The sequence below is a fragment of the Saccopteryx bilineata genome, chromosome 5 (assembly GCF_036850765.1).
Source record: "Saccopteryx bilineata isolate mSacBil1 chromosome 5, mSacBil1_pri_phased_curated, whole genome shotgun sequence".
Classification (NCBI taxonomy): domain Eukaryota; kingdom Metazoa; phylum Chordata; class Mammalia; order Chiroptera; family Emballonuridae; genus Saccopteryx; species Saccopteryx bilineata.
In genome coordinates, this window is record NC_089494.1 from 41,827,013 (window position 1) to 41,841,476 (window position 14,464).

Below are 14,464 nucleotides of genomic sequence, written 5' to 3' on the forward strand. Positions count from 1 at the left end.
ATGTCAAAAATTGTTCAGACTGGTTATACTATAGGGAAATATAGCTGGCAGTCTTCAGGAGTTTACCTGAGGAGAGTTTAATCAAAGGTCTATTTAGAGATATGAGCAGAATAAACAAGAGCACAAAAGGCATGGCAAACTGTCAGTAGCAGAGGGAAGCTGATGTCACCACTGGAACTGAAGAAACAGAGGGAAGGGACAATGTTAGAGGAATCTGGAGAGACCACAGAATCTAGGGAAAACCTGTATCTAGCGACTGCACCTACAAATACTGTACTATTATGTCTGGCCCAAGACAGAGGAGTGAATGGAGAAATGGAGGGAATAAATTATCAACCATGACTATCCCTGGGGAAGGCAGACTATAGTATCACATTGTAATCTCACTCTGCTCTTTCCTAGTGTCTTTATCAGTGTAAACATTTTAATTCCATAAACTTAGATAGAAATGTACCTTTCTCTTCAGGAAAGAAAGCAAAAATGATAAGAAAGTGTTGGATCAGTGAAGAAACAAGAGGGAAAGTAACACAGTTTTTATACTAAAGAATTTTTACAAAAATATTTTTGTATTTCAAAATATTGTAAAAAAATATAAATTTTTAATATAAAATGTGGTAGAGTCTCTTTCTTTTTTTTTTCTTTTTTTTTTTTTTTTTTGTATTTTTCTGAAGTTAGAAACGGGGAGGCAGTCAGACAGACTCCCACATGCGCCTGACCGGGATCTACCCGGCATGCCCACCAGAGGGCGATGCTCTGCCCATTTGGGGCGTCGCTCTGCTGCAACCAGAGCCATTCTAGCGCCTGAGGCAGAGGCCATAGAGCCATCCTCAGCACCAGGGCCAACTTTGCTCCAATGGAGCCTTGGCTGTGGGAGGGGAAGAGAGAGACAGAGAGGAAGGAGAGGGGGAGGGGTGGAGAAGCAGATGGGTGCTTCTCCTGTGTGCCCTGGCAGGGAATTGAACCCAGGACTCCTGCACACCAGGCCGACACTCTACTACTGAGCCAACTGGCCAGGGCTCTTTCTTTTTTTATTTGCCATTAGTGCTTTTTCTCTCAACGGCTTTTCAGTCACATGCTAGTTTATGGTTGTTGTTTTGCTTAAAAATTTCTAGGATTTTGTCTCTTGAGATACATACTCTTATTCAGCAATTTAACAATTATTTAATGAGCCTCTATTCCTATCCAAGGAACTGAATTGGATACCTTGGAATATTCAAATATCTTGGGAATATTCAGATTTTTGGTCCTTTTTATTTTTTTCTGCATATATAGGTATATAATTGAGTGAGATCTATTCTTCTTTTTGTTTATATTTACTAGTTTTTTACTACCAAAATTTTGAATTTCAATTTTAAACATGTGTTCATCAGAGAAAAGCAATCCTGATGATGGGGGCTATGATTGTTGAAAGTGAACATATTTATAGTCCTGAGTTAAGAAAATTTGAGCCAATGCTATTAGTTTCTTTAAGTAGTTAAATACTTTTTATGTAGATAAGTAATAGCAGTTTCTCAGAGGTGGAAACCAACTCTATGTTTTTATTTTTATTCATTTATTTTTTTTTAATTTAGGTCTTATTGCTATTCACAGATGAACTTAATCCTAGGTGATACAGAGGGTCCATAACTTTCTAATTCCTTTCCAATAAATTACACTTTTACAATAGTAGAAAACCTGGGGGGGTAGAAGAAAAAGATAAAACAAACTCAATTAAATTTTAACAAAAAAACGAGTTTTATCACTACTTTTTAAAATGTAACTTTAAATATTATATTTTATATATTATTTATTAGTACTTTGCATAATAATTTTATTCTTGTTTTCTTATTCTAAATAATAACTTAATTTCCTTGATTTTTTTCTAAGTGAATGATCTATCATAAGTGATTTATACCCATTAATTTAGTTGTGCCAAACAAAAATACAATTGTTGATTAAAATAAAGTTATTATGTTCTGAAGTTTTTACACAAATAATGCTTGATTATTATACAGTTTACTTAAATAATATATAACATTTTTTTGAAGGGGACACAATTGGATATAAAAGTAGAACATATTTGTTTCCTATTTGTAACAAACAAAATAAAAAATGCAAGTACCTGCATTAAAACTGGACTTGCAATAGTGGAAGTAGTGTATGTGCAGTTGCTACATTTTTCTGTAATTTTTTTTTACAAATTTTTATAATCAAAGTCTAAATTTTAACTAACATGACATAATAATCACTAAAAAATTATAAAGTAAGTCATTATATTAAAAATCTAGATATTATCAGGACCATATCTTTTTTCATTCATCAGTTATTTTTATTCTTTTGATTTGTTTTCTTTAGTTTTTATAATATATGTGATTTTTCTGACAGTAAAAATTGTCAAACAATATAAAATTAATTTTCTAAATGAGTCTGATCAAAATAGGTTATTCTCTAACTTATAACTTTATCTACTTTTTCTTCTGATTTTAATCTATTATCTTTTTCAAAGTTTCTTTTTCCTGTAGAGATTAGAATTCTGAAATTCTTTAATTTTGGAATTGTTATAAAGCAATACAGACTCTAGGTGAGTAGTTCAGTTGTTAACCTATGAGTAAAAATTCATGTTACACCTACTTATAATATCAGATTTATGTATAAAAATCTCTACTGTCAATTAAAGTTTTTCTAAAATTTTATAAATTTTCAAGATTCAATAGTAATGAATCTGATTGACAGGTAAGGCACATATAGTTTGGGGCAACTATACTTTTTTTTTTTTTTTAAATGAGAACTTGTTTTATTTATTTATTTTTTTATTTTATTTATTCATTTTAGAAAGGAGAGAGAGAGGGAGAGAGAGAGAAACAGAGAGAGAGAAGGGGGAGGAGCAGGAAGCATCAACTCCCATATGTGCCTTGACCAGGCAGGCCCAGGGTTTCAAACCGGCGACCTCAGCATTTCCAGGTCGACACTTTATCCACTGCGCCACCACAGGTCAGGCTGCAACTATACTTAATTAAGAGTTTCCCATTAATAAATTAAAATTCTGGTTTGGCTGTGATTTCAGTGGTTGTTAATGGATTCCTCATAGATACTTGCAGTAACTGCAATATGCAACTTCTAAAATTTCCTCAAAATTTAAGAACAATCATTGTAGCAATAATTGTAAGAATATAAGTAATGCGTAGCCAAAACAGTTTACTTTGTAATAAATCCTATTACCAAAAACATGTAGATATAACAGTACTGCCAGTCCTTGCTAAGTTTTATTACTACTACTATATGGTCACATAGAGATCACATATATTGATATTTTAAATTTTTTTATAGGTGAGAAGAGAAGAGATAGTGAGACAAACTCCTGCATGTGCCCCAACTGACCAGGATCCACCTGACAACCCCACTGCGGCCAATGCTTAAATCCACTAAGCTATCTTCAGTGCCCAGGGGCTGACACTTGAACCAATCAAAACACTGGCTGAAATAAAAAGGGAAAGAAGGGGGAGCAGAAGGGAAAGAGAAGCAGATGGTTGCTTCTCTTGTGTGTCCTGACTGGGAATCAAACTGGGAAGTTTATATGCTGGACCAACTCTTTATCCACTGAGCCACCTGCCAGGGTTGATATTTTTAATTTTTATGGAAAGTTTAAATAATGAAAGAAATGAACACTTTGTACATGTGATATTGACTAGATAAATTTCATAAAAACAGAGTACATAAATGTTAAGGAATTTTTATTTCTGTCTGCATTGGCTCACATTTACTTAATGTCCTCCCACTACAAAATTTTCTTAATTTAAAAATTTGAAGATGTTTTAGTGAAATGTCTTTTTTCTATCTTAGTAGGACCTGTCCAACTTTCTCTTATGCAACAAGATATAATCTTCAATATTTTTTCCTCTAACTTCTAGCCCTCGAATGTAGCCTTTCTTAATGCTTATTATTCAACATGTATTTAATTGTACATACTATCATTATAAAAGATAAGATTTCCCCCATTATTTCAATTAAAAAGCAATTTTATGACTCTATTATGAGCCAAGTGGTGTGTTAAGCATAGAAAATACAAAAATATATTTTATCATACTCATTCTACTATTTTCACAGTTTGCACTCCATATATGAACTGGTGACAGTTTCATCCTTTGATTTTTCTAAATTTCATTAACCTTATGATTGGAAAACAAACAGGTAATTATTTTTTTATCTTTAGGAAAAACAAACATAAAATAACAAAGCACTGATGATGCAGTAGCATCCTAAACTATTATTGAAAGTCTTTAAGAAAATGTGTTAACAAACAGCAACATCAGCTCAATGACAAGTAATAAATTAACACAGGTTTCAAGGTATAGGCAAGGCATTATTATGATGAGTAAAAACAAAATCATTTATAATTACTAAATGGCAGCTATAGACTGAATGTTTGTGTCCTTCCAAAATCCACGTTAAATTCTAACTTTATGTGATAGTATTTGGAGAAGTGTCCTTTAGAAGATGATTTGACACTTAAGAAAGTCTAAGGTCATTATTATGTTGTCATAAAATTCTAGATTTTGACTTTAGATGTAACAATAGAGTCAGGATACCAATATTATGTCCCAGAATAATAAAATCAAACTTGCCTGTGGAAGAGACTATTAGATGAAATCTCTATGTCCATTCTTCCCTTAAACTTTAGCATAAGAAATTTGATTTTTATTCTTTCACGTTCCCCAAGAATCTTTGAAGCTGACTGAGATGATGTGAGTACATTCTGACCTGTAAGATGTAAGGGAAAATGCTAACTTCCACCTTTAGGTAATCCTGTGAAAGGGCAGGGGGCATGTCATCTTCACTCTCTTCTGTCAGAAAATCTGGTACGATTCTTCTACATCAGCCTCTCATTCAACCATAAGGTGACCTTAAGAAACAATAAAAGCAATATACTGAGGACAGTTCAGATAGATATGAGATCAGGTCATTCATGTCATTGGGCAACTTCCATAATAGCCCTAAATGCCTACATCTGAACTTTTTTTTTACATGAAAAGTAATTCACATTTAATTTGTTTAACCTAGAGTTATTTTGCTTGAAGCTAATCAAATCCATACTCACATGGTACTAAAATAGAAAGGTTCACGCAATTGAAACTTTGTTTATTCAGGAAGTGCTGTATAATTTAAGCTACTGCTCGGATAATTTTAGCATTTCTATTATGTGTGTGGTTAATGGTAAGATATTACATGATTTTGTGGAAAATAGGAAACTGAAAATGTAGTTGCATTCAGAACAGTTCAGAGGCATTTGAAAATTATCCTTATTTTAAAGATAATGGATAATGAAATTGCACTGAGAGCTTTGGTTTAAATTTATGGGTTTTTATAATTACATCTGTTGATTTTGTTTATTATCTTTGATTTTTACTCTTTAATTTCCACATCAATTTTACTTATTTCTTTCCTGCAATATTTCACATATGAAATTATTTCCTTTAGTCTTCTTTTATTGGCACCTGCAGCATTTAGATTTTTTCTAAAGCTCCTAGTCTAAATTAAGGCTAATTTACTTCATTGTTTATAAACAAAGGATTAGTTCTTTATGAATCCAAAATTAAAATGATCTGGTTATTTGGAAAATATAACATAAGTCCACTAAAATGTTTTTATTAAAACAGCCACCAGAATTCAAGTGTATTCATATACTGCCACATAATTTTGATTTGTTACTTTCCATTTAAACTTCAGATTGTGTATACATAAAGCAGAATCTTTAAGTACATACAAAATCCTAGTTGAATATTTTGAAGACAGTACAAACTCATCAAAGATGATGATTGAGCTGGAGAAAACTGCATAGATGTTGGTTTTCCACAGATGTACTGAGAATCATTAGTACTAAGTTATGATGAGCTCAAAAACATTTCAACTTCCCAAAGTATAAACATCACTAGTAATGGTATGCAAATTATAGTAATGATAGTAAAAAATTTTAGCACCATCATAATATTCCATTGTAAAGTGAAAACATCTGTGAAATGCAGTAATTCATTTTCACTGACATTGCAGAGAGTGTTTCTTTTTTCCATAGGAACGTCTATTTTGTAATGAGCAATCGCTAAAAAAACAAATAAAATTAATGATATCTTATTCTAAGTTCCTTGTTCCAGAGTTGTAACTATTTCACTTTGTTTGTTCCATTTCCCCTTTATAAACAATAAGAAAATTTTCATATCACAATTACATGTCCAGCATATGATAGAGAAGGTACCTAGTCATTTAGAAGGAGAGACGTGAATCACCTCAACACAGTTTTGTCCTAAGCAATTTAGGGTTTCCTTGCTTGACAAAATCAGCTGTTGGGTCTCATAAGGTTTAGTTCAACTCACTATTGTCATGGGTTTGACTTATAAGTTTGAATGTAGAATGTTCATTTTCTTAGGTTACTTTCTCCCATGTTTGTCTTTACAAATATGTGTTTGTAGAAGTCTTGAGTAGTCAGAGTCCTAAACTTCTGAGCTATTATAACATGAGCAAAATTATTAGTGAAATAAAGAACACAATTCTCTTCCTTTATTAGTCTACATAATATTAAGAAGGTATTGATATGCATATATTTCTATAAACATATTACACATTCAACACATGATCTTACTTCTGACAACCAATGAAAGAATCTTGTTTGAATCTTTTCTTTAAGCTTTATCTGCTAGGACATCTAAAGAAAACCACACCTACTCCATACAATGCAAGGATGCATAGAGTTAATCCAAAAAAGGTTATAAGTGGAATTATTTTATATAAAATGTTATTTTTCCCAGCAAGCTGTGCTTTTATTGCATATAGGGGTTTTTTCACAATAATTTGGAAACCATTTTATAAATAATAAGGAATTCCATCAACATGCATTGTGGTATTTTGAATGGACTTCTTCTGGCTACCATGAGGAGGAGGATATTATGGAATACTTTAGTTTTCCCAAATCTTGACAAAGAAAATTATCTGTAAACTACTACCATAATGTATTGTATCTTTATTGTTAGAAGGAAGGAACATAATTTAGTGAGTGAGATCACTAGACATAGAAATGATGTTTTGGAAACACAGTGGTGATAACACTGATCCCTGCTTCAGGAGCAGAGAGCATTCCTTGCTGGAGAGCACTGTCCTGGCAGGGGTTATAACTTTTCATCTTTGTATGTGTTGACTCTATTCGTCTGGACAGGCTGCCACAAGGACTCTTCCATAGATCTGAAAAGCAGGGAAATCCTATTGCCCTCCTTCTTGGCAGTAATAAACAATGGTAACAATAAGCTACAAGAAAATTATTTTGCAATTTGGTTTCCCAGTACTGTTTGGAGATCATGTTGTACTTGTAAATGTACTGTGGCTAATAATGTAGTATCCCAGAACATGCTTTTTTTGTAAAAAAAAAAAAGAAGACCGAAACCTTCATATATGCTAAGATATAATAGATTACATTCAGTCATGCATCATTTCTGTAACACTAAATGTTTTTAAATTTAAAAAAATCATTACGTAAAAAACTGAACATAAGAAATGACTTCAATTAATATGAGTATTTTTGTTAATTTAGAAAAGCGCTATCATAGAAACAGATGGTAACTTGTAATTACTAGGAGCTGGGAAGAAAGGTATAAAAATGCTGAATTATTAGTGAAAGGGCACAAACTTCCAGTTACAAAATTAACAAGTTATGGGGATTGAATATTCAATATGGTGTTTCTAATAATATTATATATTTTAAAGTTACTAAGACAGTAGACATTAAATATTTTCATCACAAAAAAAGAAATTATAATAATGTGACAGGGTGAAGGTGTTAACTAATGCTAAGGTGGAAATCATTTTGTATAATATATGTGTATTAATCAACACACTGTACACTTTAAGCCCACAACAATGACAAAAATTGGTACTTTCACGTTAAATTCCTAAAGGTTGCTAAGGTGCTAAGATCTGAATGTTTGCTGCTCCCTCACTCTATCAACCTGCTAGATTCATGTTTTGAAATCCTAACCCTAAGTGTAAGCATTAGGAGGTGGAACATTTCGGAGGTAATCTGGTATCAAGGGCAGAAACCTCATTAATGAGATGAGTGCTCTTTAAACAAGACCAGAGAGAAAGCTTCTATGCCATCGGGTCACAGAGATGTAAAGACAGCCTTTCTGGGGGAGGAACCTCAGGGGAGGTTCCAAAATCTGCTGAATCAATAGGGTCTTGACCTTGAAAATAAACATGTGTTGTTTATAAGCCACCAGTTTATATTTTTGTTATAGCAATCTGAACACATTAAGACAGGGCTAAATATTTAGAAAGAAAACAGAGTTTTTAAATATGTAGCAAACAGCCTGACCAGGCGGTGGCGCAGTGGATAGAGCGTCGGACTGAGATGCAGCGGACCCAGGTTCGAGACCCCGAGGTCGCCAACTTGAGCGCGGGCTCATGTGGTTTGAGTGAAAGCCCACCAGCTTGAACCCAAGGTCACTGGCTCCAGCAAGGGGTTACTTGGTCTGCTGAAGGCCCGTGGTCAAGGCACATATGAGAAAGCAATCAATGAACAACTAAGGTGTTGCAATGCGCAACGAAAAACTAATGATTGATGCTTCTCATCTCTCTCCGTTCCTGTCTGTCTGTCCCTGTCTATCCCTCTCTCTGACTCTCTGTCTCTATAAAATAAATAAATTAAATATGTAGCAAACATGTGGGAAAATACCACTTCTTATCAAAGCCTTAGACATGTTAAAGACCACAAACTTGCACAAACCACAAATTTGAATATTAATTGACTCTACATATTTAAAAATTTTTTTCATCCCTAAATTATGTTGTTGTATGCATCCAGAAATTGAGACAAATATTATAGGGCTAGGCAATTTTTAGAAATACATACATTTGCAGTTTCCCTTATGTTCCTGTTCGCAAAAATAAATTTGAGAGACTATAAACAGGCTCACTAAACTATTAAGAAAACTGTCTACACGGGCTTATTATTCATTTATTATGGTAAGTTTGCTTTAAGCAAATTATAGTGAAAAGGCATTCATTAAAAATATTTACTTACTGTAAATAGAAGTGATAAAATATTCTTGTGTAGTATGTGACACAATATTTAATTTTATTCAAATATTTTTATAAAATTTAGTTTTGTTTTCTTCCCTATATGACTTGTTAGATAGATTTTTGATTAAAAATATTTGTTTGAATGAACCACTTGTTAGAAATTGATGAATTAGATATAACTTCTGCTTCTAGCCATAAACATTTAAGTGCTGCACAAATTAGTGCACCCTCCCATAAACAAATAACAAACTAGGCCAAATATATCCGACAATGATTAGCCAGTTTTAGACCCCAAAAAAGAAAAAGCCATTACAAGAAAATGACACTTGGGAAAAGAGAAACAAATAGACACTGCTTTTGCCCAATTTATGGCCTGGAGCTGTTCTCACCTGGGTTATAGAGAAAAAAAATCTGAATGTAGAAATGCTGAGAATTTGCATGCTGTGAATTCCATGGCAAAGTGACAATAACAAAAAAAATGCAGCACAGTGTAAGAGCTCTACTAATCTTCTGGAGGAGTTTTGGAGGATGTTGACTGAGTGCTGATGTGATCATGTGAGAGGAAACCCTCACATCTGGGCAAAGAACCACCATAAAAATGTAGGATGGCCTGACCTGTGGTGGCGCAGTGGATAAAGCGTCGACCTGGAAATGCTGAGGTTGCTGGTTCGAAACCCTGGGTTGGCCTGGTCAAGGCACATATGGGAGTTGATGCTTCCAGCTCCTCCCCCTTCTCTTTCTCTGTTTCTCTCTCTCCCTCTCTTTCTCCTCTCTAAAAAAAAAAAAAAAAAAAGTAGGATGAACAATTGACAGGGATCAAGCCAAGCTGGGAATATCTTGTTCCTAGAATATAAAGATCTTGAAATATATAGGGCAGCGGTTCTCAACCTGTGGGTCGCGACCCCGGCGGGGATAGAACAACCAAAACACAGGGGTCGCCTAAAGCCATCAGAAAATACATATTTATTATACAATACATTTTTAAATAAAATATGTATTTCCGATGGCTTTAGATGACCCCTGTGTTTTGGTCCTTTGACCCCCGCCGGGGTTGCGACCCACAGGTTGAGAACCGCTGATACAGGGTATATGGAAAACTTGTCAAGAATATGCCTTCAGAAATTAGTTAAAACACACCCAGAATGAAAGTTACTTTGAAACCAATATTGAAACAAAGAAAAAAATTTTGAAAGTAAGTTTCAAAATATTAAATACATCTGTAAGTACCTGAACTCTGTATTAGAATAAAAGGCAATATTCTTTATAGGGGTACAACAAATATCTGCAGCCAACAAAAAAAATCCAATATTTGAAATCCAGTAAGAAAGTCTCAATATATAAAGAAGCAAAAAAAAAAAAAAAAAAAAAATTACTTATCAGGAATAAAAAATAATAGCAATAGCCCTGGCCGGTTGGCTCAGCGGTAGAGCGTCGGCCTAGCGTGCGGAGGACCCGGGTTCGATTCCCGGCCAGGGCACACAGGAGAAGCGCCCATTTGCTTCTCCACCCCTCCGCCGCGCTTTCCCTCTCTCTCTTCCCCTCCCGCAGCCAAGGCTCCATTGGAGCAAAGATGGCCCGGGCGTTGGGGATGGCTCTGTGGCCTCTGCCCCAGGCGCTAGAGTGGCTCTGGTCGCAACATGGCGACGCCCAGGATGGGCAGAGCATCGCCCCCTGGTGGGCAGAGCGTCGCCCCTGGTGGGCGTGCCGGGTGGATCCCGGTCGGGCGCATGCGGGAGTCTGTCTGACTGTCTCTCCCTGTTTCCAGCTTCAGAAAAATGAAAAAGAAAAAAAAAATTAAAAAAAAAAAATAATAGCAATAAATAGAAATAACCCAGAAATAGTGTGTATGATGGAATGATTAGACATAATCACATAATTAGAATTAAAAAATGTACAGGGAAATATATACATAATTAGGGAAAAATATAAAAAGACAAAATGAAGTTTCTAGAGATAAAATAATATCTGAATTAAAAAATATTTGATATTGAAATATTGACATTGCAGAAGAAAAGACAAATAAACCTGGAAAGATAGCAATGAGGATTTATAAAAAATAAAACATGCCAAGAAAAAGAATAAATACAAAGGAATATAGCTTTAATGACCAATGGAATATTACATAGTGCAATATAAATGTACCTAGACTATTAGAAGAAGAAAAGGGAAAGAAAAAATAGTAAATTACTTAATAATGATCAAAAATTTTCTAAATACAGGAGGTAATAGGGTTATGACACAGTTCTGTTCTTATGACAGTGATGTAACCTAATTTTTGTGTCTGTCAAAACACACCCTAACCTAAGTGACTTACTTATCCTAACATAGTCGTAAAATCATAATCTAGGCAGGGGTCTCAAACTCGCGGCCCGCGGACCGCATGCGGCCCGCCCACCAATTTTGTGCGGCCCGCAGACTGGCCCGCAGATTAATCCACGAAGTTTGATTAGTCTGCGGGCCGCACAAAATTGGTGGGCCGGCCGCACGGCTGCGAGTTTGAGACCCCTGATCTAGAGCATAAAAACACAACAGAGTCACAGAAAAAGACAAAGAACATAAATGTACTATACAATGTTCTGTAGTAACAGAAAAAATGATAAGTGTAAAAAAATGTTTTTACCTTTATTCCTGTGGTTGGCTTGCACACTGGAAGGAGCATTGCAAGGTAGGAGAGAGTGACCTATTGGGAGGAAGAAGCTGGAGAGGCAGGAGAACCTGCAGAAGGTGCTGGAGATACTGGGTCAGGTGAATCAGGATTGCCTAAGGAACATGCAGGAGATGCTAGAGATAATTTTACTTATACTACAGGTAGGTGTTTTATCTCAAGAAGCAGCTGATACAATGGGAGAATATATTCACCAATATGTCTGATAAGTGGTTAATAACCAAAATTTATAAAGAACTTGTAAAACTCAACACCAGGAAGGTAAGCAATCTAATCAAAAAATGGGCAAAAGAAAGGAAGACACTTCTTCAAAGAGGACATACAGATGGCCAGTAGGCAGATGAAAAAATGTTAACATCATTAATTACTAGAGAAATGCAAATTAAAATGACAATGAGATACCATCTCACACCAGTCACAATGGCGCTCAATAACAAAACACATAAGTGCTGGTGAGGATGTGGAGAAAAGGGAACCCTCCTGCACTGCTGGTGGGAATGCAGACTGGTGCAGCCACTATGGAAAACAGTATGGAGATTCCTCAAAATATTAAAAATGGAAGTGCCCTTTGACCCAGCTATCCCACTTTTAGGAATATATTCTATGAATAGCAAAGCACTGATTCAAAAGAAAAAATGCACCCCCATGTTTATTGCAGCATTGTTTACAATAGCCAAAATCTGGAAACAGCCCAAGTGTCTGTCAGTGGATGAGTGGATTAAAAAGCAGTGGTACATATACACATGAATACTACCTGGCTGAAGTGAAGAAGAAAATCTTACCTTATGTGACATGTATAGACCTGGAAACTATCATGCTAAGTAAAATAGCCAGGCAGAGAAATAAATATATCCTATGACCTCACTCATTTGAGGAATCCAATGAACAATGTGAACTGAGGAACATAACAGAGGCAGAGGCGGGATCAAAGGGACCAGAGGGAAAGAGGTCAGAGGAAAAGTGAAAGAGAAGATGGAATCAGAGAAGGGAAAGAGATTAGTGAAATTATATAAACATAACACAGTATTATAGAGAACAGGACAGCAAATTCTGGAGGGAAGGGGGAAAGGCATTGGGAGGAGGGGCCAAAGGGGAGGGCTGAGGGAAACATGGGGGTGGGGGGAGATATATTTGGTGAGACACTTGAATCTACGTAAACACAATAAATTAAAATCATAAATAAATAAATAAATAAATAAATAGAAGCAGTTGATGGCAGGCATCCCCAAACTATGGTCCGTGGGCCGCAATGCGGCCCCCTGAGGCCATTTATCCAGCCCCCCCCTGCACTTCTGGAAGGGGCACCTCTTTCATTGGTGGTCAGTGAGAGGTCCACTGTATTTGGCAGCCCTCCAATGGTCTGAGGGACAGTGAACTGGCCCCCTGTGTAAAAAGTTTGGAGACCCTGAAGAGGGTGCAGGATGTATTGCAGGACTCTCTACCTTCTTAAAGAATTGTTCCAGGTTAGTCTGAGAGGTTGATGACATTCTTCTTTTCCAAAATCTGCCTATACCATTGCAAGGCATTCATAACAAATCTGTCATTGGTAGGGTCTTTAGCCTGAAATTTTGCCAACCCATCCTCTACCATAAAAATACCTTCTGACAAACCCTTGGTAGTAAATCTCTTGGGTTCTGGGGTTTCTGTCTCTTCCTCTTTAATCAGCTGCTTTTCTAGCTGAATGAGGTTCTTAGCAGACAGCTCCTCTCCAAGCAATGCCAGTGGCTCTGTGACATCCATCAAGATGGTTTTCCTCTTCTTTGAAGCACTACCATTATTTAGGAGCCGTGATAAGGGCCAAAAACTTGCCAAACAAAGCAACACAAATGGAACACTTGTGCTTTTAGCCATCCAAAGTGGCATCAGGAAGTGTAGGGGGATCTCCAACTCCCTCACTTATATCCCGCATTACTGCGTCTTCTTTCGCTGTGCACACCCAAACTAGTTCACCCACGTAGTGTCTCAGTACAATGCTAACGGCATGAGCCGAAGCATTTACGTCTCATTTTTTTCTAAGTTTTTATGGGAGTAAGCATCATAAACTTGAAATGTTATATGTTGAGAATGTTGTAACCTAAGGACCCCCTGTATGTAAAAATCTATATCCTACAGTTATAAGAAAGTCAAATAAATCTAAACATAAAATAAACCACACCAAGTCATGTCACAATGAAATAGCTAATAAATGAAGATAAAATACATTATTAAAAATAGTGAGATAAAAAAATAGTGAGATAGAGCAAAAATAGAGCTTCAGAAATATAAATATATGTGGGTAAACATAAAAGATATCTTATTTTTAAATCTCCTTATAAAAAGATAACTGAGTGAGTGACAATAAAATGTAAGTTTTATAACTTGTAGAATAAAAATGCATTCAAACTATTACAAAATATTTGAAGGGGAAAATGTAAATATATTCTGTTTCTAATACTATACATAAAGTTGTGAATAGACTGTAAAGAGTTAAAGATGTGCATTATAAAACCTAGAGCAAACTTTGAAAAACCTCTAAAAGGCAATAGTGATAATGAGCTTGATTATTAAAAAAAAAACAATTAATTTAAAGCAAGTCAAGGAAAGATGAAAGAAGGAACAAAAATATATTGAACAAGCAGAAAACAAATAGCAAAGGTATAAATGTAAACATAATCACACAATGGTTAAACTAAATTGGATTATAGAAACATACAAATGAAAAGGTAAAAATATTGTGATAGGTTAAAAGTGAAATATCTAGTAATAGCTTTTACACCAAAG